Raw genomic sequence first — 23,515 nt, forward strand, 5'->3', positions numbered from 1 at the left:
GAGGCTTCTTCATCTTCCCAGTTCCCCAGGATACAAAGCCTCCTTCCTCTTTCCTCTCCTGTGCCCTTCCACAGTTATCAGTGCCTGCGTTCAGTCAGTCAAGTCGTATGGGCTGTCCTCTTCGCTTCTTCGCTTGGACCTCTCACTCCTTCCCTCCTCTCCCCTCACCTCTCTCCGCCTGGACTCGCAGCCACCTTGCTGCCCTGCCTTCCAGCTCCATTCCCACGCAACCTGTGTAATGCAGCCAAGTTCATATTTCTGCAGCCGACTGTGTCATTCCCTTGTTCAAAAGCTTTGAATGTCTCTCCATGGGTACAGAATAAAGCCTGAACATCTCTCAGTATTTCAGGCATCTCCGACCTGTCCCAGCCAATAGCTTGAACCTTATCACTCCCTACTGCCCTGCCGCAAAGCCAGACTGCATCTTGTTTTCCAGAAACGCCTGCTGCTGTCCTGTTTCTGCACCTTTACCCATCTCCCATCCCTCTGCCTACAGCACCTGTTTCCTCCCCTGCTCCTCCATGGCCTCCCAGCCCAGGTCGAAGAGCACGTCTTGGCTCAGGCCTCCCAGAGCCCCCATCTCAGGACAGGCACTGTCAGCACTCAACCCTCACCTACCCACCAGTCGGTGGGGGTGGCCCAGCCCTCTTGTTATATAGAAAGCTCTTGGGAGGCAGCAGCGTGCATTGGTAACTTCTTTTTTTTTTTTTTTTATTATACTTTAAGTTTTAGGGTACATGTGCACATTGTGCAGGTTAGTTACATATGTATACATGTGCCATGCTGGTGCGCTGCACCCACTAACTCGTCATCTAGCATTAGGTATATCTCCCAATGCTATCCCTCCCCCCTCCCCCCTCCCCACCACAGTCCCCAGAGTATGATATTCCCCTTCCTGTGTCCATGTGATCTCATTGTTCAATTCCCACCTATGAGTGAGAATATGCGGTGTTTGGTTTTTTGTTCTTGCAATAGTTTACTGAGAATGATGGTTTCCAATTTCATCCATGTCCCTACAAAGGATATGAACTCATCATTTTTTATGGCTGCATAGTATTCCATGGTGTATATGTGCCACATTTTCTTAATCCAGTCTATCATTGTTGGACATTTGGGTTGGTTCCAAGTCTTTGCTATTGTGAATAATGCCGCAATAAACATACGTGTGCATGTGTCTTTATAGCAGCATGATTTATAGTCATTTGGGTATATACCCAGTAATGGGATGGCTGGGTCAAATGGTATTTCTAGTTCTAGATCCCTGAGGAATCGCCACACTGACTTCCACAATGGTTGAACTAGTTTACAGTCCCACCAACAGTGTAAAAGTGTTCCTATTTCTCCACATCCTCTCCAGCACCTGTTGTTTCCTGACTTTTTAATGATTGCCATTCTAACTGGTGTGAGATGATATCTCATAGTGGTTTTGATTTGCATTTCTCTGATGGCCAGTGATGATGAGCATTTTTTCATGTGTTTTTTGGATGCATAAATGTCTTCTTTTGAGAAGTGCCTGTTCATGTCCTTCGCCCACTTTTTGATGGGGTTGTTTGTTTTTTTCTTGTAAATTTGTTTGAGTTCACTGTAGATTCTGGATATTAGCCCTTTGTCAGATGAGTAGGTTGCGAAAATTTTCTCCCATGTTGTAGGTTGCCTATTCACTCTGATGGTAGTTTCTTTTGCTGTGCAGAAGCTCTTTAGTTTAATTAGATCCCATTTGTCAATTTTGGCTTTTGTTGCCATTGCTTTTGGTGTTTGGGACATGAAGTCCTTGCCCACGCCTATGTCCTGAATGGTAATGCCTAGGTTTTCTTCTAGGGTTTTTATGGTTTTAGGTCTAACGTTTAAATCTTTAATCCATCTTGAATTGATTTTTGTATAAGGTGTAAGGAAGGGATCCAGTTTCAGCTTTCTACATATGGCTAGCCAGTTTTCCCAGCACCATTTATTAAATAGGGAATCCTTTCGCCATTGCTTGTTTTTCTCAGGTTTGTCAAAGATCAGATAGTTGTAGGTAAGCGGCGTTATTTCTGAGGGCTCTGTTCTGTTCCATTGATCTATATTTCTGTTTTGGTACCAGTACCATGCTGTTTTGGTTACTGTAGCCTTGTAGTATAGTTTGAAGTCAGGTAGTGTGATGCCTCCAGCTTTGTTCTTTTGGCTTAGGATTGACTTGGCGATGCGGGCTCTCTTTTGGTTCCATATGAACTTTAAAGTAGTTTTTTCCAATTCTGTGAAGAAAGTCATTGGTAGCTTGATGGGGATGGCATTGAATCTGTAAATTACCTTGGGCAGTATGGCACCCGTGAGCAAGGAATGTTCTTCCATTTGTTTGTATCCTCTTTTATTTCCTTGAGCAGTGGTTTGTAGTTCTCCTTGAAGAGGTGCTTCACATCCCTTGTAAGTTGGATTCCTAGGTATTTTATTCTCTTTGAAGCAATTGGGAATGGGAGTTCACTCATGATTTGGCTCTCTGTTTGTCTGTTGTTGGTGTATAAGAATGCTTGTGATTTTTGTACATTGATTTTGTATCCTGAGACTTTGCTGAAGTTGCTTATCAGCTTAAGGAGATTTTGGGCTGAGACGATGGGGTTTTCTAGATAAACAATCATGTCGTCTGCAAACAGGGACAATTTGACTTCCTCTTTTCCTAATCGAATACCCTTTATTTCCTTCTCCTGCCTGATTGCCCTGGCCAGAACTTCCAACACTATGTTGAATAGGAGCGGTGAGAGAGGGCATCCCTGTCTTGTGCCAGTTTTCAAAGGGAATGCTTCCAGTTTTTGCCCATTCAGTATGATATTGGCTGTGGGTTTGTCATAGATAGCTCTTATTATTTTGAAATATGTCCCATCAATACCTAATTTATTGAGAGTTTTTAGCATGAAGGGTTGTTGAATTTTGTCAAAGGCTTTTTCTGCATCTATTGAGATAATCATGTGGTTTTTGTCTTTGGCTCTGTTTATATGCTGGATTACATTTATTGATTTGCGTATGTTGAACCAGCCTTGCATCCCAGGGATGAAGCCCACTTGATCATGGTGGATAAGCTTTTTGATGTGCTGCTGGATTCGGTTTGCCAGTATTTTATTGAGGATTTTTGCATCAATGTTCATCAAGGATATTGGTCTAAAATTCTCTTTTTTGGTTGTGTCTCCGCCAGGCTTTGGTATCAGAATGATGCTGGCCTCATAAAATGAGTTAGGGAGGATTCCCTCTTTTTCTATTGATTGGAATAGTTTCAGAAGGAATGGTACCAGTTCCTCCTTGTACCTCTGGTAGAATTCGGCTGTGAATCCATCTGGTCCTGGACTCTTTTTGGTTGGTAAACTATTGATTATTGCCACAATTTCAGCTCCTGTTATTGGTCTATTCAGAGATTCAACTTCTTCCTGGTTTAGTCTTGGGAGAGTGTATGTGTCGAGGAATGTATCCATTTCTTCTAGATTTTCTAGTTTATTTGCGTAGAGGTGTTTGTAGTATTCTCTGATGGTAGTTTGTATTTCTGTGGGATCGGTGGTGATATCCCCTTTATCATTTTTTATTGCGTCTATTTGATTCTTCTCTCTTTTTTTCTTTATTAGTCTTGCTAGCGGTCTATCAATTTTGTTGATCCTTTCAAAAAACCAGCTCCTGGATTCATTAATTTTTTGAAGGGTTTTTTGTGTCTCTATTTCCTTCAGTTCTGCTCTGATTTTAGTTATTTCTTGCCTTCTGCTAGCTTTTGAATGTGTTTGCTCTTGCTTTTCTAGTTCTTTTAATTGTGATGTTAGGGTGTCAATTTTGGATCTTTCCTGCTTTCTCTTGTGGGCATTTAGTGCTATAAATTTCCCTCTGCACACTGCTTTGAATGCGTCCCAGAGATTCTGGTATGTTGTGTCTTTGTTCTCGTTGGTTTCAAAGAACATCTTTATTTCTGCCTTCATTTCGTTATGTACCCAGCAGTCATTCAGGAGCAGGTTGTTCAGTTTCCATGTAGTTGAGCGGCTTTGAGTGAGATTCTTAATCCTGAGTTCTAGTTTGATTGCACTGTGGTCTGAGAGATAGTTTGTTATAATTTCTGTTCTTTTACATTTGCTGAGGAGAGCTTTACTTCCAACTATGTGGTCAATTTTGGAATAGGTGTGGTGTGGTGCTGAAAAAAATGTATATTCTGTTGATTTGGGGTGGAGAGTTCTGTAGATGTCTATTAGGTCCGCTTGGTGCAGAGCTGAGTTCAATTCCTGGGTATCCTTGTTGACTTTCTGTCTCGTTGATCTGTCTAATGTTGACAGTGGGGTGTTAAAGTCTCCCATTATTAATGTGTGGGAGTCTAAGTCTCTTTGTAGGTCACTCAGGACTTGCTTTATGAATCTGGGTGCTCCTGTATTGGGTGCATAAATATTTAGGATAGTTAGCTCCTCTTGTTGAATTGATCCCTTTACCATTATGTAATGGCCTTCTTTGTCTCTTTTGATCTTTGTTGGTTTAAAGTCTGTTTTATCAGAGACTAGGATTGCAACCCCTGCCTTTTTTTGTTTTCCATTTGCTTGGTAGATCTTCCTCCATCCTTTTATTTTGAGCCTATGTGTGTCTCTGCACATGAGATGGGTTTCCTGAATACAGCACACTGATGGGTCTTGACTCTTTATCTAATTTGCCAGTCTGTGTCTTTTAATTGGAGAATTTAGTCCATTTACATTTAAAGTTAATATTGTTATGTGTGAATTTGATCCTGTCATTATGATGTTAGCTGGTGATTTTGCTCGTTAGTTGATGCAGTTTCTTCCTAGTCTCGATGGTCTTTACATTTTGGCATGATTTTGCAGCGGCTGGTACCGGTTGTTCCTTTCCATGTTTAGCGCTTCCTTCAGGAGCTCTTTTAGGGCAGGCCTGGTGGTGACAAAATCGGTCAGCATTTGCTTGTCTGTAAAGTATTTTATTTCTCCTTCACTTATGAAGCTTAGTTTGGCTGGATATGAAATTCTGGGTTGAAAATTCTTTTCTTTAAGAATGTTGAATATTGGCCCCCACTCTCTTCTGGCTTGTAGGGTTTCTGCCGAGAGATCCGCTGTTAGTCTGATGGGCTTCCCTTTGAGGGTAACCCGACCTTTCTGTCTGGCTGCCCTTAACATTTTTTCCTTCATTTCAACTTTGGTGAATCTGACAATTATGTGTCTTGGAGTTGCTCTTCTCGAGGAGTATCTTTGTGGCGTTCTCTGTATTTCCTGAATCTGAACGTTGGCCTGCCTTGCTAGATTGGGGAAGTTCTCCTGGATAATATCCTGCAGAGTGTTTTTCAACTTGGTTTCATTCTCCGCATCACTTTCAGGTACACCAATCAGACGTAGATTTGGTCTTTTCACATAGTCCCATATTTCTTGGAGGCTTTGCTCATTTCTTTTTATTCTTTTTTCTCTAGACTTCCCTTCTCGCTTCGTTTCATTCGTTTCATCTTCCATTGCTGATACCCTTTCTTCCAGTTGATCGCATCGGCTCCTGAGGCTTCTGCATTCTTCACGTAGTTCTCGAGCCTTGGTTTTCAGCTCCATCAGCTCCTTTAAGCACTTCTCTGTATTGGTTATTCTAGTTATACATTCTTCTAAATTTTTTTCAAAGTTTTCAACTTCTTTGCCTTTGGTTTGAATGTCCTCCCGTAGCTCAGAGTAATTTGATCGTCTGAAGCCTTCTTCTCTCAGCTCGTCAAAATCATTCTCCATCCAGCTTTGTTCCGTTGCTGGTGAGGAATTGCGTTCCTTTGGAGGAGGAGAGGTGCTCTGCATTTTAGAGTTTCCTGTTTTTCTGTTCTGTTTTTTCCCCATCTTTGTGGTTTTATCTACTTTTGGTCTTTGATGATGGTGATGTACAGATGGGTTTTCGGTGTGGATGTCCTTTCTGTTTGTTAGTTTTCCTTCTAACAGACAGGACCCTCAGCTGCAGGTCTGTTGGAATACCCTGCCGTGTGAGGTGTCAGTGTGCCCCTGCTGGGGGGTGCCTCCCAGTTAGGCTGCTCGGGGGTCAGGGGTCAGGGACCCACTTGAGGAGGCAGTCTGCCCGTTCTCAGATCTCCAGCTGCGTGCTGGGAGAACCACTGCTCTCTTCAAAGCTGTCAGACAGGGACATTTAAGTCTGCAGAGGTTACTGCTGTCTTTTTGTTTGTCTGTGCCCTGCCCCCAGAGGTGGAGCCTACAGAGGCAGGCAGGCCTCCTTGAGCTGTGGTGGGCTCCACCCAGATCGAGCTTCCCGGCTGCTTTGTTTACCTCAGCAAGCCCGGGCAATGGCGGGCGCCCCTCCCCCAGCCTCGCTGCCGCCTTGCAGTTTGATCTCAGACTGCTGTGCTAGCAACCAGCGAGACTCCGTGGGCGTAGGACCCTCCGAGCCAGGTGTGGGATATAGTCTCGTGGTGCGCCGTTTTTTAAGCCGGTCTGAAACGCGCAATATTCGGGTGGGAGTGACCCGAGTTTTCCAGGTGCGTCCGTCACCCCTTTCTTTGACTCGGAAAGGGAACTCCCTGACCCCTTGCGCTTCCCAGGTGAGGCAATGCCTCGCCCTGCTTCGGCTCGCGCACGGTGCGCGCACCCACTGGCCTGCGCCCACTGTCTGGCACTCCCTAGTGAGATGAACCCGGTACCTCAGATGGAAATGCAGAAATCACCGTCTTCTGCGTCGCTCACGCTGGGAGCTGTAGACCGGAGCTGTTTCTATTCGGCCATCTTGGCTCGAGACTCGGTAACTTCTTATTCACTCTCCCACTCAGTATGCAGGGCAGTGATTTCTATTTCACAGACTTCCCCCAAAAACACATAATGAATTGAATTGAATTCTCTTCGGATCAGAGAATTAAGGTCTGATAGCCCTACATTCATACCTAGTTGGCCAAATACCATTTTTCCAGTCTTAGCCATGCTCATGGTAGCCCCCAGAGAGTGTATTGTGGTTGACAGAATGGGCAGAAATGATTTGGCATTGAGAAAGTGGGCCGAGAGGAAAGTTTGGAAGGAGTTAGAATTATATAGTCCCAGGAGAAGAGAAAGCCGGGAGTCGACAGAACAGGGACAAAGCTGCCTCATGCCCACATACTCCCTGTAGGAGGGGTCATTGTTTCACTGTATGGCGTCAACTTTTAGATTCTGAGTTTGGATCATGGATACATTTCAGCCCTCTGGGGCTCTCCTGGGCTGGGGGGCAGAGGAAGGACAGGGGCAGAGGCATGAGAGGGGACGTCTTTTTCTTGCATGGAAGGTGAAGAAGGCCTGGATGGTCTCCTTTCATCTTGCCCAAGATCATCTCACATGGGTATTGTTTGCCCCATTTTGCAGGTGGGAAAAGTGAGGCTCGGAAAAGTTAATGTATTCACATTGTTCAGCTTGTAAGTTGCACAGTTATGCGGCCGTTGCTCCCTCCGTACCATACTGGTCTCTACCACAAGCCCCCTCACGAATGCCCTTCTCTTCCAACCAGGGGGAACCAGAAGCGGGCCCTCCAGTCCCCCAGCCGGAACAGCCTGTGAATTTTCCTTGGTTGTTGCATTTATCGCTTCAGCCTAATATGCAAAGCAGGTGGACGGAGAAAGGAGGAAAAGAGCGGAGATGGGGCGGGAGGGCAGGGGCGGTGGTGCTGGTAGTAGGGCATGGGTTTCATTTTTTTTTAAGTTGAACTTTATGATTCTGAGAACTCTATTTGAAGCATGGAAAGAAGTTATGGCATTATCTTGCTCACGGAAAGAAAAAGCGAACTGAGTTCAAGCGCCATCCCTTTGGAATGGTTTAAGAGGCAGTTTTGTTTGGAAGGAGATGTGTCAATTCTGTGACCTATCCGATTTCCTTCAGTTCAGGGTTCCTTTGGACTGGCTTAGAGGAGGGTGTTGATCAGCCAGAATGCTCTGGGGATGGGAGTTCTAGCTTACCACTTTCCTGCCTTGGCAAGTACGGTGTGAGGAATGTCATGGAACCGCCTCTGATGATTCTGGGCTGTGCAGTGCTACAGCGTCATCACTTCCGAGTCTCTGATCCCAGGAACCTCAGCACTATGGGGCCCCGGGGGGGATCACTGACACGTGGTGTCTTTGGAGAAGTCCTGTCACCTACCTAAAGCCACGGGTCGCTTTAAGAATGGGTCTGCCTGTGTCCACTTGGCCTTGCCCAGAGTAGGCACTCAGTAAAGAGCTGATTTGACTTTAATTTGGTGCTTTGCAAATCGATCTATACACCTGGGCGTTAAAGTAGCTCAGCAGAGGGATGGAAGGGGAGATGAATCATCCTGAGTTTCCCTTTGATCCATTTCCTCCAATAACCAGTGCTCAGCCCCGAAACAGAGCTGCCTACACTACAGTTACCCTTGCCTCCCTCACCCACTCCATGCTTCCTTCTCCGTAAACAGTGGGGGTAAGAAGCTCATGCCGCATCAAGATATCTTAACTGTCAGAGGCTATCAGTGGAGGGGAGAGTGACAGCTCCAGCCTTTCTCACTACTTGCTGATGTGGAAAATTATCATCCAGTAATGGAGGGAGATTAGCCACGTATTGTATTTCCATCATCGGGTGCATGGCATGGGAGGATGATTTATAGAACCTGGAACCCTGAAGCTAGTGGAAAGGTCACAGAAAGTGGAATCATTGGCCTCAACACAGTAGCTAGTGTCTGAGGGAACCTCCTAGAGCCACATGCATGCCAGGCCATCCTGAGTGCTTGAGAGAGACATGGGCACATTAACACACATTTAAGTCCCAACAGGGCACCCAGAATACTAAGATAAATAGACACCGTCTCTGTCCTAAGGGGAATTACAGCCTAGTTCAGGAGACAGATGCACCAAGAGACAGGTGACAGTGATGAATTGCAGTCATGAACCAGGGGCTGGAGAAACACAGAAGACAGAGAGCAGAGTTTGGAAGAGGGTGGGAGGGACTGCCTGCCCCAAGAAGGATTCATGAAGGTGCCATGTCAGTCAGCGTTGGTGGACCATTGTAATAAGCAGCCCCCAAATGAAATGTCAGTTGCTTAGTACAGTAAAGGTTACTTTTCACCCCACAGTGGAGTGTGAGCTGGGGATGGGAGGGAGGAGAGTTCCGCCACACCAGTCTTCAGGGCCCAAGGCTGCACCCCTTTTGTGGCTTTGCCACCCCCGGGGCCTCGCCATCTCCCCTGTCTGCTCTGCATCGGGCCAGCAGAAGAGGGAGCAGAGGGCCTGCTGGGGGCTTCAGCAGCCAGGCCTGGGAGTGTGGGCATTGCTCGCGACACACCATCGGCCGGAACACAGCTCCCACTTCCGCCTGACTTCCAGGGGACTGGCGAAGAGCAGCTAGCTAAGTGCTCAGGGGCAGAAGGACTGGGGCTGGGTGGGCACAGGACAGTGTCCCTGCTGCAGTTTGGCAGCAGGTCACACGGCCAAAAGATCGCAAACGGACCTACTAAGCTGAGGGGGCTACATTTGCAAAGTTGTAGAAGCAAAATAATTTTTAAAAGAAGGAAAGGAAATGGAATTGCACATGTTTCATGGTGATTTGAGTTCAGGGTGCACAGGGGAGAAGCCAAAAAGAAAGATCAGGACAGAAAGACTGGGACCTGGTCCCAAAGGGCCTCGGAGTGGGACTCTATCCTGTGGTTAAGGAGGAGCCACAGAAGAGATTTAAGCAGAGGGATGACAAGGTACCAGCTTACCATCGAAAGGTCACTGTGCAGCCGAATGTGGACAATGGGCTGGAAGGAGAGAGAAGCTGGAGGCGGAGTGGGGGGCAGTCAGAGGCTGATAAGGCCTGAGTGGGAGTGGACAGGTTGGGAAGGATTGGAAAGAGCCTGCATCCACTGGGATAGGGTCCTAAGGGCTAGCAGGCCCTGAACACCTATCCTGGAGGCTCCAGGATAAACACCTTGTGCTTTTCAGCCTCAGGAATGATGGAGGAGGTTGTGCAGTGCCATGCCCCTCTGAGGGGCTCTTCCTGGGAGTTGGTTTGTCCTGCCTGCTCCTTGGTGGGATCCCTGCCATGACCCTCTGCCCCTTGGCATTCCAAGGCCTGTTTAATACCCATGACCATAAACACACCCACAAGCAGTCCCCTTACCCTAAAAGGTGCCACATGGAGAATTCCAAGCAACTCAGCCTCATTAAATCCCTGCCTGCATGATTAAATGCCTCCTGGGGAAAAAGTCGAGTAACAACCCCAAACATGGGCTTTGATGGCTCCATCCTTCAGGATTACTTCACCAAATGGAAATACTCATGCCTCTGGTGACAGCTGCAGTGTTTCCAGAAGAGATTTCTACCCTCATATAATAGGAGAGACTTTGTCCTCTTAAATAACTATAATACCTGCTGTAAGTACTGAACTGTTAATCACTGTGATCACTTTGTGTCGATGCCACACTGCTAGAGGGACAGAACTGAAGCCTTGCCAGAAACAACAGAGAATCTGCTCAAAGAGTTGCCTAATGAAAAGGGTGGTCTGTTGGGGAGATAGATGGAATTCTTCAAAATAGAAGGCGATTGGCAGCGTTAGGCTGGGGTGAGGGTCAGGAGAAGAGAGGCAGCTGGGGAGAGAAGGGCTGGCTCATTTATGTCTTACTTTCTTTCTATATCCTGGTACCAGGTGCTGGATTCCTTATTTAGCCATGTGGTTAGCTCCATCGCCATCCAAAAATTACGGAATTCTAAAACCCTGGGGCATAAAGGGGGCTCCAGGTCCCTGAGTCTGTCCTCATTCCCTGGGCTTAATCTTGCATCCCCGAACCACACCCTACCCCATGTGGGGGCTGTTGGCCCAAAGACAAGTGTCTCTGCTGCTATTCCAGGGCCTTGTCACATCACACTGGAGTGACCACCTCCCAGCTGACAGTGCTCCCGGATTCCTTTTCTTTTAGAGATATGAGCAGGTTTCAACACTGTCTCTGGAAAAATCACAGGACATGCTCAAAGGTAGCATCATGGGAACAGGGCAAGGGCCTTCCACAACAGAACAGGAAGTTGTATTCACTTCCAAACACCTGGCTTTGAGCCGAAACTTGCACTTTACTGATAAGGCCATAAACTCTCCTCCTCCTGCACCCAGTTTGATTCACCAGCAGGGCCCACACATGTGGTGCCATCCAGAGTCATCCCTCCTCAAAGGAAATGATGGGCAAGAAACGTGTTTGCACAAGAGTCTCTAAACACAGCCCATGAATGAATGGTCTCCGGTGAAGGTAGACTGGAGTGATAGAGTAGCATGTTCACTTCTACATGGCAGCTGCAGAGAGCCTAAGAAGAGAATGAATAAAGAAAAGTGTAGCCATTTACTCAGTCATAAAAATACACATCCATCGCAATTTAGAATTAATACAGATTAGTTCCTCCGACTGAAGAAAAGTAACCCCAGCAAAGATCTGCAGGGCCGAGCCACTGGACAGAAGAGCTTTGATAAGAGAAATTTAAAGGTTTATGCTTTCTAAATAGATACATTTGAATTTTGATAAAAGAGAAATTTAAAGGTTTATCCTTTCTGAATATATATATTTGAATTTTGATAAAGTTATTCAGTGTTCTGTTTTATTCTACAAAAAAGTAAGGATATTAAGACATTTAAAAAATGTCTGGGCAGAGGAGCCCTTGCTGTTCCCTAAATCATGTTCTAAAACCTTATTTGCTAAGCCTGAGGCTGGTTTTGACTAACATGGCCCAAGTCTTACTCTAAGAACTTCAGCAGTGCCTTGTGTGCAGGATCACAGTGTATAAAGATTAGAGGTCAAGTGAAGACAAACCGCAGGCCAGCACTGTTAAAGAATGATTACAACTGTGCTGGGACTTGTTTGTGTCTTTTGCTTGAAGTAATAGACTAGATCTACTCTCAACAACTTACTGATGAAGTTGAAAAGCCTTAATTATTTGCTTGACAGGCTGGCTTTAAAGGAAAAAGCCTTTGTTTACCTTCTCAATTTCAAGCTTCAAATCAGCCTGTCCAACCATTGTGTCTCATGTCCATGACTCATGAGATATGATAATGGTGTCCACTCTCAGTTATTATGTTAACAAAATTATCTGAAAATAACCAAATGCACACCTACTAACACATGCACACACACCAAACACAGGAGCAAGAAGAAATTAAGGACTCCTTTCTTGTCAGGAATATTCAGAATTAGAGTCTCAATGAATTTACTAATATTCGCTAAGGTCAGCTGGGTCCAGCTTTGAGTAAAAAGCTTGGCATGATGCTTGCTATGCCTGGCAGAGGCAGAGAAAAAGATCCCTGCTGTCCCCACAGGGGAGAGCATCTGCTTGACATGAAAAAGTAATGTCAGTGGTGGGTCCCAGCCCCTTGGACCACTTCTGCATTGACTAGGAAGCTAAGGGGTCAGTTGCTAACCATCAGGCCGAACATCCTAGGTTTTCATCAAGAAGATCCCAAGCTTCAATAAAAACTGCAGAGTTTCTTCTTGTACCTCTTAGATGGTATACAATCATGTCCATGAATTATAATTTCCATAATCCCTTAGTAAACTAATTCTATTAATCTATTAAGTCCTACCCCTTGATTAGATGAGTTGAGAATACAGCAATCTGGGATGAATGACCCTCATGTTCCTCACCCAACAGGATGCCAGAGTTTTTAGTCTGAACAATTGTCGTGTGCTATACAGGAACTAACAGGAGCCAGAGAAAAGCAGGCAGCCAGACTTCACGGCCCCACTTGATAGCCAGTCTGCAGTTGGCCTCTCCCAGTTTCCTTGCTTGTAAAATGACGGGGGTTAGGTCAGTAAAAGCCCCTTCCAGCTCTGGAGTTTGTTTCTGTAGTTCTCAGTTGACACACGTTAGCTTTAGCTCCAGGAGCCTGGGCCAAACCTGATCATTTCAGTCCATCAGACCCCAGAGGAATTCAGTTGATTCTAGCTTCTTAAGTCCTCAGACTCCTGGAATTGCACTTTTCCTCCTGCAGGATTGCCTGCACCCTGAAAGCCAGCCCGTTCTTCCAAAGATCCTCTGCACACTTGTGCACACCCTGATCTCTCTGCACGGAAAGCCCAGCCCCACCATCTGCCTTCCGAACTGCCATGTTACCAGGCCAGGCTTGCCCTACCCATCTTGCCATGTGCCAATCACGGAGACACAAGTTTTGCAGCGGAGAAAGCGTTTGTTCACAAGGCAGCCAAGCAAGGAGATGGAAGAGCAGGTCTCAGATCCACTTCCCCAAAGATGGGGTTTTAGGGATATTTATGGGATAGAGGAGCAAGGTCCAAGGCATGGGGAAAGGTGATTGGGGGTAAGGAAAAGTGAGGCCGTCGGTTATCTGCGCAAGTGTAGTCAAGCTTCACAGCTCTTCCTGGGATTCAAGTTCACAAAATGGCATCGTTAGCGTGATCTGAGGATGGATGTTTGGGCCCTCTGATGCCAAAAGGTCGCCCATTGGACACTCACGCAGGCCCAGTTGGAGGATTAGTGGTCTGAGCTAGCTTGAACTGGACAAGAGCTGACCCCAAGCTCTTGAAAAATGACTTAAGCAACCATTACCATGGTGACTTATACATCAGAGATGTTATCTGTAAGGAGGCTTGTAGAAGTTTAGTTACATATTCCTTAACTACATGACTTTTAGCTGCATATGTTTTAAAATCAACTAGAAGCCAGTGAGGCAAGTTAGGTTTGGTGACCTCATTAGGTTAGCCCTTGGTTTCACCACCCCACCTTCAAAGCCCCATCAACCATCCCTTCCTTTTCTGCCTTTTCTATCCTCACCACCTCTTCTCCCCAGCAGGGTCTTACCTGCTCCTTCATGCTCCCAGAAACCCCATTCCACAGCTGCATCATAGTACTTATTGTATGTGATCTGTAGTGTCTCCCTGTCTGCTGTATTCATTGCATTTTATCTGTGGCATTCATCTATCTGATACCGTCTGCTGGGTAGTACATCTTGAGTGTGGGGACTTTTGTATTACCAGAATCCCATACAGATCCTGGTGCATAGGCAATCAATGAATATTGGTTGGAAAAGGGTTTGGAAATTGGGGGATAAAAGTAGGGTCTTGGCTTGGAAGTCCTTGGAATTCTGCCTCTGGGAATGGATCACTTAGGCCTGCTTTGTCACTTTGTCAGATCTAAAACGAGGTTGGGCCAGATCTGATCCAGCAGAGGATATGTAATTAACCAGGCACATAAATTAATTTTTAATCTTCCATTCCTTGCCTGTCAACATTTCTTTTTCACTTCTCAAGGAGGACATGATTATCCCATGATGTTTTTCTTCATGTACTAATTTCTCCTCCTCTTTCTTCTTCAAACCTGTCCACGGAAGTGTCAGAAATATTTCTCATTTTATCCTTTCTCAGGAAGGCCAGCTAGCCAGCTAAGAATAGCAGTCAGGAAATGGTTAAGAGAATACCAAGAATAAATTCTGAGTTGCTTCTTTACAACTAGAAAGCTGAATACATTTAAGGCTTGAAAGGTTAACTCCCTTCAAAGGGGGCAGAGGTTTGATTTCATCCATTATGTGGTCTTCAGCACAATGCTCATTTCATTCACTGGCTGCAATGGAGATTTATGGAGTAAATGTTATCACAAGCTGAGACTTAATGAGATCTCAACTGTATCTCCTGGATGTAGTGGAAAGCAACCATTTTGGTAATAAATAGAGAACAGCATCTAATTTGTAAATTCCTTTTTCCGTTGCTAAGTTTAATCAGATCAGTGAAACTGAAGGGAATTGTTGATGACCAAAAATTATTTTCCATGCCTTAATCTGGCCAGGAAACATTACTCCTAATGGAAATGGCATGTTGCTCTGGCGATGGAAGGGGATGACATTTGTCATTAGACTAACCCAATTGTTGCATATTGATAAATATGTTTAGACCAAAATCTATTTAAAACCCAACAGAAGCTGAGGCCCCATGTTGCCCTGGTACTGGTGTTACTGGTTCCTAGAAGTAAAAACTCTTTCCAGTTAAACTACAGAGATCTGTAGCAGTGGCCATCCTAAAGATTTCTTCTTGCCCCCAGTGATCATCCAGAGCAAGGCCAGAAGGACCACGATGGAGCCCAAATTGTGGTCATAAGTGACCTTTTCTGAATGGCAGAGAGTGGGTTCAGAGAACAGAACACAATCTCTGGCAGGGCCTTGGCTTACTTTAGGGTTAAAACAAATTCAAGGGGGCACAAAAGGGAGTTGAATGCAGCTCTCTTTTTTCCAGCTGTGCTTCAGTTTTTTTCGTGATGAATCATAAAGATCATTTCCAGGATAGGGACCATGCCATGGGTAAGTGACCGTTAACACTCAGTAGGAACTTTATGAATACTGCATGACGAGAATGACAGCAATGAGGAACACATCTGAGAAGCCGATGGCCCCAGAGGGAACACGGCTAACTGTGACATCTTTAGGGGGTGGCCCTGAGAATGCTGTGTCCCTTCCAGTAAGAGCACCGCCTCCAGGCGACCTTTAGACGCACAGCAAGGGGTCCCGAGGACATTCTTCTCTTGGCCTGCACTTGCTTTTGTATTCATGTGCTTTTGTATACATGCCCAGTGTCCAGGCATCCTACACACTCAGAGCTCTAATATTGAATATTAGGAACGACAGCTACTGCTCATCAAGCACCTCCTTTTGCCCATATTATCTTTGCCCTCACTTCACTCTTTGAGACTGGTATGATGTCCATTTTCAGATGAGAAAAGTGAGGTTCAGATCATTGGCCCGAGGCCAGTTCGCTAACAGGAGGTTTACCCAGGCTTACACCCAGGCACGCCCCATCTGACTCGAAAGCCTTCCCTCTTTCTCTTTTGTCAGAGAGGCAAGCACATGGTAACCCCCCAGAATCATGAGCCTGGTGATAGGAGAAGTGGAGTGGAAAGAAGCCCTAGAAAGGGAGTATGGAGACCTGGTTCCTAGTCCCAGCTCTGATACTAACTGGCCCTGTAACCTAAACAACCCTTTCCTCTCTGGGCCTCAATTTCCTCGTAGGTAAAAGTAATACCCAAAGGATCTCTAATTGTCTGTTAATCTTTCTGCATTCCAATCCCCTTGAAGCCCCATCCAGCCCTGTCTTTCTCTTGGAGTTTCACATTCTAGAACAAGTCTGTGGCTGAGCTGAGGAGAGGATGCCCTCATTTTGCAAAGAGACGCTTCTCCCATCTTGGCCAGGCAGCAGAGGTCACAAGAGAGGAAGTGTCCACTGCATAAGGACTCTGGACAGCTTCTCTGCCAGCACGCATCCAGCAGCTGACTCTTTCCTCGGGGCCCACGCTCTCCTGCCCTTTTCCCAGAGCCACTACCCTGACAATGTCTGTCTACCTTGAGAGCACTGAACAGTAGAACCTCAGTGCCGGGAGGTGTCCTGAGGTTCTCTCCTTCTCTCCCGTCATCCCCACCTATGTGTGAAACTCCTCTACAACACCTTCACTGCGGAGTCTCTCCACCCTGCTTCTTACACACTCTCCGTGTAGGAACTTACCAGTCACAAAAAACCCTTCCATCTTTGTGCAAGCCCCAGTTGCTGGAAGGTCTTCCAGCTGACACCTGCAGCTATTGAGTGACAGTGGAAAGACAGTGTCCTGGGTGCAGCGGCATCCTCCCGATGGTGTGGTGAATTATCCTGGCATGGTTAATTACTCACAGTAATTGCTTTTCTTGTCACTGCGCTCCCTCCTGCCTCCTATGTTTCCATGAGGGGTTGTGCTTTTGAGATCCTTTCCCACCTCTTCTCCCTTTGTCCTCCCAGTGACTCTATGAGGGAAGCGCTGAGCTGCTACACCATGTTCCTTCTCAACCAAGGAGCCAGCACTGAGCAGAGAGGGGCTCTTGCCTCTTGCCTCTGGCCCAGGCAGGCATCAGGGGTCTCTCTGCCTCTCTCTGTCTGCCTCTCTCCCTCCCACCCCTCGACATAGTCCTTCCTTCCTCTCTGACATCTTTGCTTGGTCACTCCCATCTGCAAGAAGGCCCGCTCCCCCACAGTATTATTGAGATAATAACAGGCCACTGTCTCCTCTCTGCTTTCCCCAAATCAGGCACATCCCAACTTCACCATCCAGGTAGTTGTTACTCTTGTAATGTAAGCAGCAAAAGCGATAGAGCAGCTTGAAGCTGCCCAGGGCCCATGTTCTGGCTGGACGGGCCCACCGATGCCTGTCTTCACACAGCCCACACTGCCCGACACTCCCACTCCTCACCCCAAGAGCCTTCCTGTGTTCCATCCACCAGGACCAGGACTCCATCCCCAAATCAGAACCTCTGTGTCCTTTCCTTCCTTCCAGGTTTCCTGGGCCACTGAGCCTGCAGCATGAATCCTCCTAGAATTTAAGACTCAGAAGGAGACAGGTCACCGAGAGGTAGCAGTGTACCCCAGGCAGTCGGGCCCAGGTGAGCCCAAGGTCAGGCCTCACATTTCAAGTCGATTTCAGGATCATTAACATTCCCACTTCCTGTCATGCCTCCAGGCCTTTTGCTTGTTGAAGACAGTGGTCCCTGTTCTCTGGATTTCAAAAACCATTTCTCTCTTCTGAAGGAAGAACAATCAGCGTCCCCAACAAGCCCAGCTCTCCTGAGAAATTACAGAATAGTTCTAAGATTCGGGCAAAGAGGGAGGAGGGATGAAGGGTGAAGAAGGCCTTTGATTCAGACTCAGCCTTGAGAGGAAGGATCTGGAGGGAGAGGCTGTTCAGTGGAATAATGAGAGTGACAGAGGCAGGCGTTCATCCCCGTCTGTTCTTTTTGCACTTTTGGTTTGGGGTCGGTTTCTCCTTCAATGTGCTTGGCTTAGAGCTGCCCCAGCTGCTGTGGGCATGAAAACCACTGCTCACCAGTCTCCACATCTTGGCCCTTACCCAAAATAACCCAGGAGGGAGGAAGGAGCTCATGGGTGGGTGGCTGGATAAATGGCTCCAGAATAATGGATCAAACATTGAATGAGTGCAGGAGTACACACCCCGTCCCTTGGCCCCAAGATGCTCATTCATACCCCTCTCTGAGCGTGAAGGAGAAACAGCAAAAGCTGAATTTGGGGTGTGTGCCCCAGTGCCAGCCAGTCTTTCCAGGGTGCTTCCGATGCCTCCAGTGGAAGTCCCCAGCCATGTTCCCGCCCTGGGGCATTCCCATCTGCCCTCCCAGGGAAGGCTGCTTGGTGCAGCAGAGGTGTGCTCTCTGGGAGCTTCGGTGGAGAGGAAAGGACAGGGGAGTCAGGATACGAGGGCTGGTGGAGTCTGCCAGGTGGGGCTAGGGCAGCCTCGCTCTTCCTTGTCCCAGGAGCACATGTCAAAAGCGCCAGGGCTGGGGAAGCAGCAGGGAGCAGAGGCTGGAGAAGGCCTGCGCCCCTGTCCCGGTTCTGCTCTCGGCAGCCTCAGTTTTCTCATCTTCACCTGTGGCTGGAGACGCCTTCCCCAGTAGTCTCCCCAGGTTGTTGTGAGCATGAAATGAGGTGATGTCATGTGAGTGCTTGAACAGCCACACTGCTGGACTCTCCTAATGAACAAGCAAAGAACCATATGTGTCGGAGCACCAAGCTACATGGCACAAATAGTAAATGCCTCAGGGAAAAGGACCATTCTGGGATGCCACGTAGGTCAAGGAGGCTTCATGGAGATGGTCGGAGTTGGAGGGTAGGTAGGAAGGCTTTTGTGCATGTGGGGGAGTGGTGGGGATGGAATTCCAAGAGTGGGGCAGCAGGGCAAAGACCCAGACACAGGCGCACAGCTCCCAGCAAGCGCCCTGGATTCATTAAGCCCTCCATCAGTGGTGTCAAAGCAAGAGGAACCGTGTGTGGCATATTCTGGAGGCAGAGAGTAGGACTGAGTGCATGGATCAGAGGGCGAATGCTGGAAAGGGAAGGTGTAGTTAGATGGGTAGAGTGAAAGCGGATTGCCAAGGGCCCTGGGAGCCAGGACAAGGGTCCCGTGTGCTGAGTGATAGTGATGTGACATGGTGAAGTCCCTGCTGAGAAAGACTCCTCCAGAAGATGCGAGAATTACGTGTGGGCTTCAAGCACCTCTCTCTCTGTGCCGAGAGTCCCCTTACAACCAACAACTTACTGTTTCATCCAATCAACCCACTACTTTCTTATAAAGCTTAATTTTTTTTTCCAAGGCAAAGAAATCTTAGAGATCTCCTCTCAACCTTCACCTCCCCCACCCCTGCAGCAAATGCTTATCCAGGCTTTGCCTGGAAACTTCTACTAATGAGCAAGTCCTCATCTCTCCAGATAGCCAGGCCATTTGGGAAATGTTTCATCCATTAGGGCACGATCTTCCCCTGCAGTTCTCTTTCTTTAGTGCAGTGCCCTCTAAAACTACTCTGGGCAGGTGCTGTCTTCCTCCTGTGGAAAAAGACTTCATATGTTGGAAGGTGGTGGCGAGGTCTCTTAGGTTCTCCTTATCTAAATTAAACCTTTCCATTTTTTCTTCTACTGTTCTCTGTAAGTGACACAACATGACTTACTGGCCCTTCCCCATCAAAGAACTCTATTATTGCCCCCTTTAGACATGATCCTGAGCACTGAACCTCTATCCTAAGGGGGCCTGCCTGATACAGGGGAGAGGGAAGCCCTGCCTCCCTGGGTCTTTGCCTGGAGCAGTGAGCCTAGAAATGCATGAAGCCGCAGGACCTCTCACGAAAGATGTGGGCAATTAAAGCAGCTAGAGCCGGGCACGGTGGCTCACGCCTGTCATCCCAGCACTTTGGGAGGCCCAGGTGGGCAGATCACGAGGTCAGGAGAGTGAGACCATCCTGGCTAACACAGTGAAACCCCATCCCTACTAAAAATACTAAAAATTAGCCGGGCGTGGTGCTGGGCGCCTATAGTCCCAGCTACTTGGGAGGCTGAGGCAGGAGAATGACGTGAACCTGGGGAGTGGAGCTTGCAGTGAGCTGAGATCGCACCACTGCACTCCAGCCTGGACAACAGAGTGAGGCCCTGTCTCAAAAAAAGAAAAAGAAAAAGCAGCCAGAGGCCCGGCATGGTGGCTCACGCCTGCAATCCCAGCACTTTGGGAGGGCGAGGTGGGATGATTGCTTGATCCCAGGACTTCAAGACCAGTCTGGGCAATGTAGTGAAACCCCATCTCTATTAAAAAAAAACAAAATAATTAGCCGGGTGTGGTTGTGTGGGCCTGTAATCCTAGCTACTTGGGAGGCTGAGGCAGGAGGGTCACTTGAACCCGGGAGATTTAGGCTGCTGCAAGCTGTGATCACACCAGTGCACTCCAGCCTGGGTGACAGAGCAAGACCCTGTCTAAAAAAAAAAAAAAAAAACAACCTAAAACTAAAACAACACATAAAGTAGCCAGATGGACCAAACACTCTGTCTGCACCAGGGCAAGAAGGAGGAAAACAAACTGCAAGCATCCAGCAGGCAGAGTTGGGAGAAGAATTAAAGCAAAGGACATGCTACATAGCAGGGCAAGCTGATCGATATTCTGACAGCTGCCCATAACCTCATTCATGATATTATGGGGCTGAAGAGACACCATGGGGTTGGAGTTAAAATGACTCACTTCACATAAATGTCATTAATGGCGGCAGCCTAGAAATTTAAGGCAGCAATTTACTTGCCTGCTGGAAGGGAAGACACAAATGAGACCTGTCTGAGGAAGTCTTGCTCCATACTCAAGGTGGCTTTCCCTCTGTGGCTGTTCACGGCCTTCAAGGTAGTGCTGGGCCCCTGTAGATCCTCCTTGCAGGAAATCTGACCTGCTCTTCAGCAGCAGAAAGCAGTGAAGCAGGAAAGACGGGGCCCCAGAGAAGAGAGAAAATGAGAGCAAATCGTGAGCTCTGCATAGCTTTGTGAACGGCAAAGAACAGGGTGCAAACGTCAAAACTCATCCATAGTAAAACTCTGACTTCTGTACAGGAGAGGGAGCCTGGGGCCTGTGTCCATCCTTGATACTTTTCTGACCAAGGGTGGGCTCCTGGCCTCTCCATGATGTGCATCAATGGCGAGTGAGAAAGGGAGGCAGCACTGATGGTGGAAAGAGGTTCAAAACTCTACCACTATCTGCCTCTGCGACTCTGGACAAGCTGATGACCCTCTCTGGACCTTAACATTCTCACCTATACAATGAAGGGCTAGGTGGGGCACAGTAGCTCATGCCTGTAATCCCAACATTTTGGAAGGCTGAGGTGGGAAGATTGCTTGAGGCCAGGAGTTCGAGACCAACCTGGGCAACATAGTGAGACCTTGTCTCTACAAAAAATTTAAAAATTAGCCATGCATGGTGGTGCATGCCTGTGGTCCCAGCTACTCTTAAGGTTGTGGTGGGAGGATCACTTGAGACTGGGAGCTGGAGGCTGCGGTGAGCCAAGATCATGTCACTGCACTCCAGCCTGGGCAACAGAGTGAGACTCTGTTTCAGAAAAAATAAAAATAAAAAATAAAATGAAGGGCTGGCCTACAATCCTACAGACCCCTTCTGACTGTGATGATGTCATGATTAAGATCTCCATTTCACACTGGGGAAACCGAGCCACAGAAGAGTGAGGTCACATAGCTCCGAGTGGCAGAGCCAGGATCCAAACTCAGGCCCCTGGCCCCCAAGCCCATGCTCCTAACCATGCTGCCTGCTGACTGCTTCCTTCTGCCCAGAGGAGCCGGCAGGGAGGCCCTGGGCAGGGTCATAAAATAAGTGGCTTCTCCCCAGGACCACCACCTGTACCCACTGCCCTCCTCCTCCACTTAGTGATGCCAGCACATCCTCAGGGCTCTCTTACCCTTGCTCTCCCATGACAGATAGGAAAAGGCTTTATAAATTCATCAATAGACATTCCAGCTAAGAGGATGGACTTGGCATCAGATCTACCCGGGTTCAAATCCTGAATCTTATTGGCGCTTGCTTGGAGTAAATGACTTAATTCTCTAAGCCTCAATTTTCTCATCCAAAAAATGGGGACATCTAATGCCTCCCTCACAGGGTTACCTCAGTTAATGTATGTGAAATGCATGGAAGAATAGCTGGCATATAGTGAGTGATTGAGAAACTGAGCTTTATTGTTAATATGAAGATAGAAATAGCTGATGTTGCTATTGCACACTCTGGGAGACAAGGCCTTAAAATCAAGGAATGGCCATGAGGTGTCATGGAACCGGGTTGGAGGAGGATTGGGGGTGCAAATCATTCTCTATCCCTTTCCAATCATACCACGTGGGTGACCATCTGGCATGTGGCACTTAGCACTTAAAAGGACACCACTAATGTCCTTTTAGTAGTGAGAACTGGGTTTCCAAAGGAGTGCTCTAGAGAAAGACCACCACACTCCATGTCTAGAAGATCCCTGTCCCATCCCTAATGGTTGCAGGCAAGCTGTGTTTTCCCCTTGGAGTGTCTCGCCCTCCTGTGTGGTCAGATAGCCTGTTTTCCCCATAGTCCCCGAGGGTCTGAGCATGTCCCAGGCTGCCCTGCCATCTCTAGTGAAGGTGGGGTGGGGGTGGGAGAGGGAGTGTGCCAAAGTTCAAGAGTTTGTTGGGTGCAGCTAAACTTACTGCCCCTGCCCCCTCCCTGCCCCTTCCACCTCCCCGCCAACCCGGCAGCAATAACCAAGGCAGCCTGACAGACTCCGTGGTGCCCTAATGGTGGAGAGAGATTTTCTGCTTGGGAGCACAGGATGTTTATGGCCTGCTGAGATCACAGTAACCCTGGCTTTCTTCTTTGGATTATGGCTGCAGATCAAGGGCAGGCATTTATGCCTCCTCCCAGTTTATAGCAGTGATCATAATTATGGTGATGGCAGAGCGCACTTCTATTGTGCCTTTTTAATAAGGCCACTTTGTTTGGCTTCTTAATATTTAATCCTGTTTTATATTTACTTTCTGATGGCTTAAAATCAACCAGGTTTTAATTGCTTATGCAGAGGAAGCCAAGCTGGGCCTGGGCTGGCAGGAAGTTGTTGAGAAGGTTCTGGAAGCTGATGGCACCTTTCTCTGTGACCTTTCCACCCAGGCAGGCTGCTGTGGCCTGGGAACTGTGTTTCTTTTTCTCTTCTCTTTTTCTCTCCTCCACTCTTTCCTCTTATTCTACAACCTTCTTTTCTCTTTTGCCATTCCTTTCCTTTCTTTTCCTTAGAAGAGATCCTCAGTCCACCCTTCGGTTTAATTTATCCACGTAAGAGACCAGAGTTGTACTGTGACCTGCCAAAGCTTTGGAGCTACTTAGGGCAAGGCCAAGGCGAGGACTGTCTTTGTTGTTTTTCCTGGACTCACAGTATTAGAGACTCCTAAGACTCCAAACTGGGCAAACACATATGAAGGGTTCCTTCACCTATCCACTTGACAATACATATGGCCACGTGCTTGATCTATCCAACGGTAGAAAAGTCATAAGGAATAACTTTCCAAGTTATTGTTTTCTGAAAGAGAAAATTAAATCAGATGAAACGTGCCGTGCCACAGTTCCTCAATTCCTGGGAAGTAACACAGCCCATTCGCTCAGGTCTATTCTGCCGTGGGGCTGGAGCAACCCTGCTACAGGCCCCTGCACCACCAGCTCTCAGCAGCAGTCCAGCCTGCAAATGTGCACTTCAGCAACGTCGCCTGATGGGGCTGAAAAAGGCCTGGACTCAAGACCTGTCATTCTCTGCCATTTACTAGCTCT

General features: G+C 47.4%; 1 protein-coding gene across 50 annotated transcripts in view; it reads left to right on the top strand.

Moving 5' to 3' along the window:
• The window catches only part of CACNA1C (calcium voltage-gated channel subunit alpha1 C), a 723,808-nt gene that overhangs the window by 545,907 nt on the left and 154,386 nt on the right, over positions 1–23,515 (top strand). The window lies entirely within an intron of this gene.

This window comes from Pan troglodytes, chromosome 10 (genome assembly GCF_028858775.2).
Source record: "Pan troglodytes isolate AG18354 chromosome 10, NHGRI_mPanTro3-v2.0_pri, whole genome shotgun sequence".
Taxonomy (NCBI): domain Eukaryota; kingdom Metazoa; phylum Chordata; class Mammalia; order Primates; family Hominidae; genus Pan; species Pan troglodytes.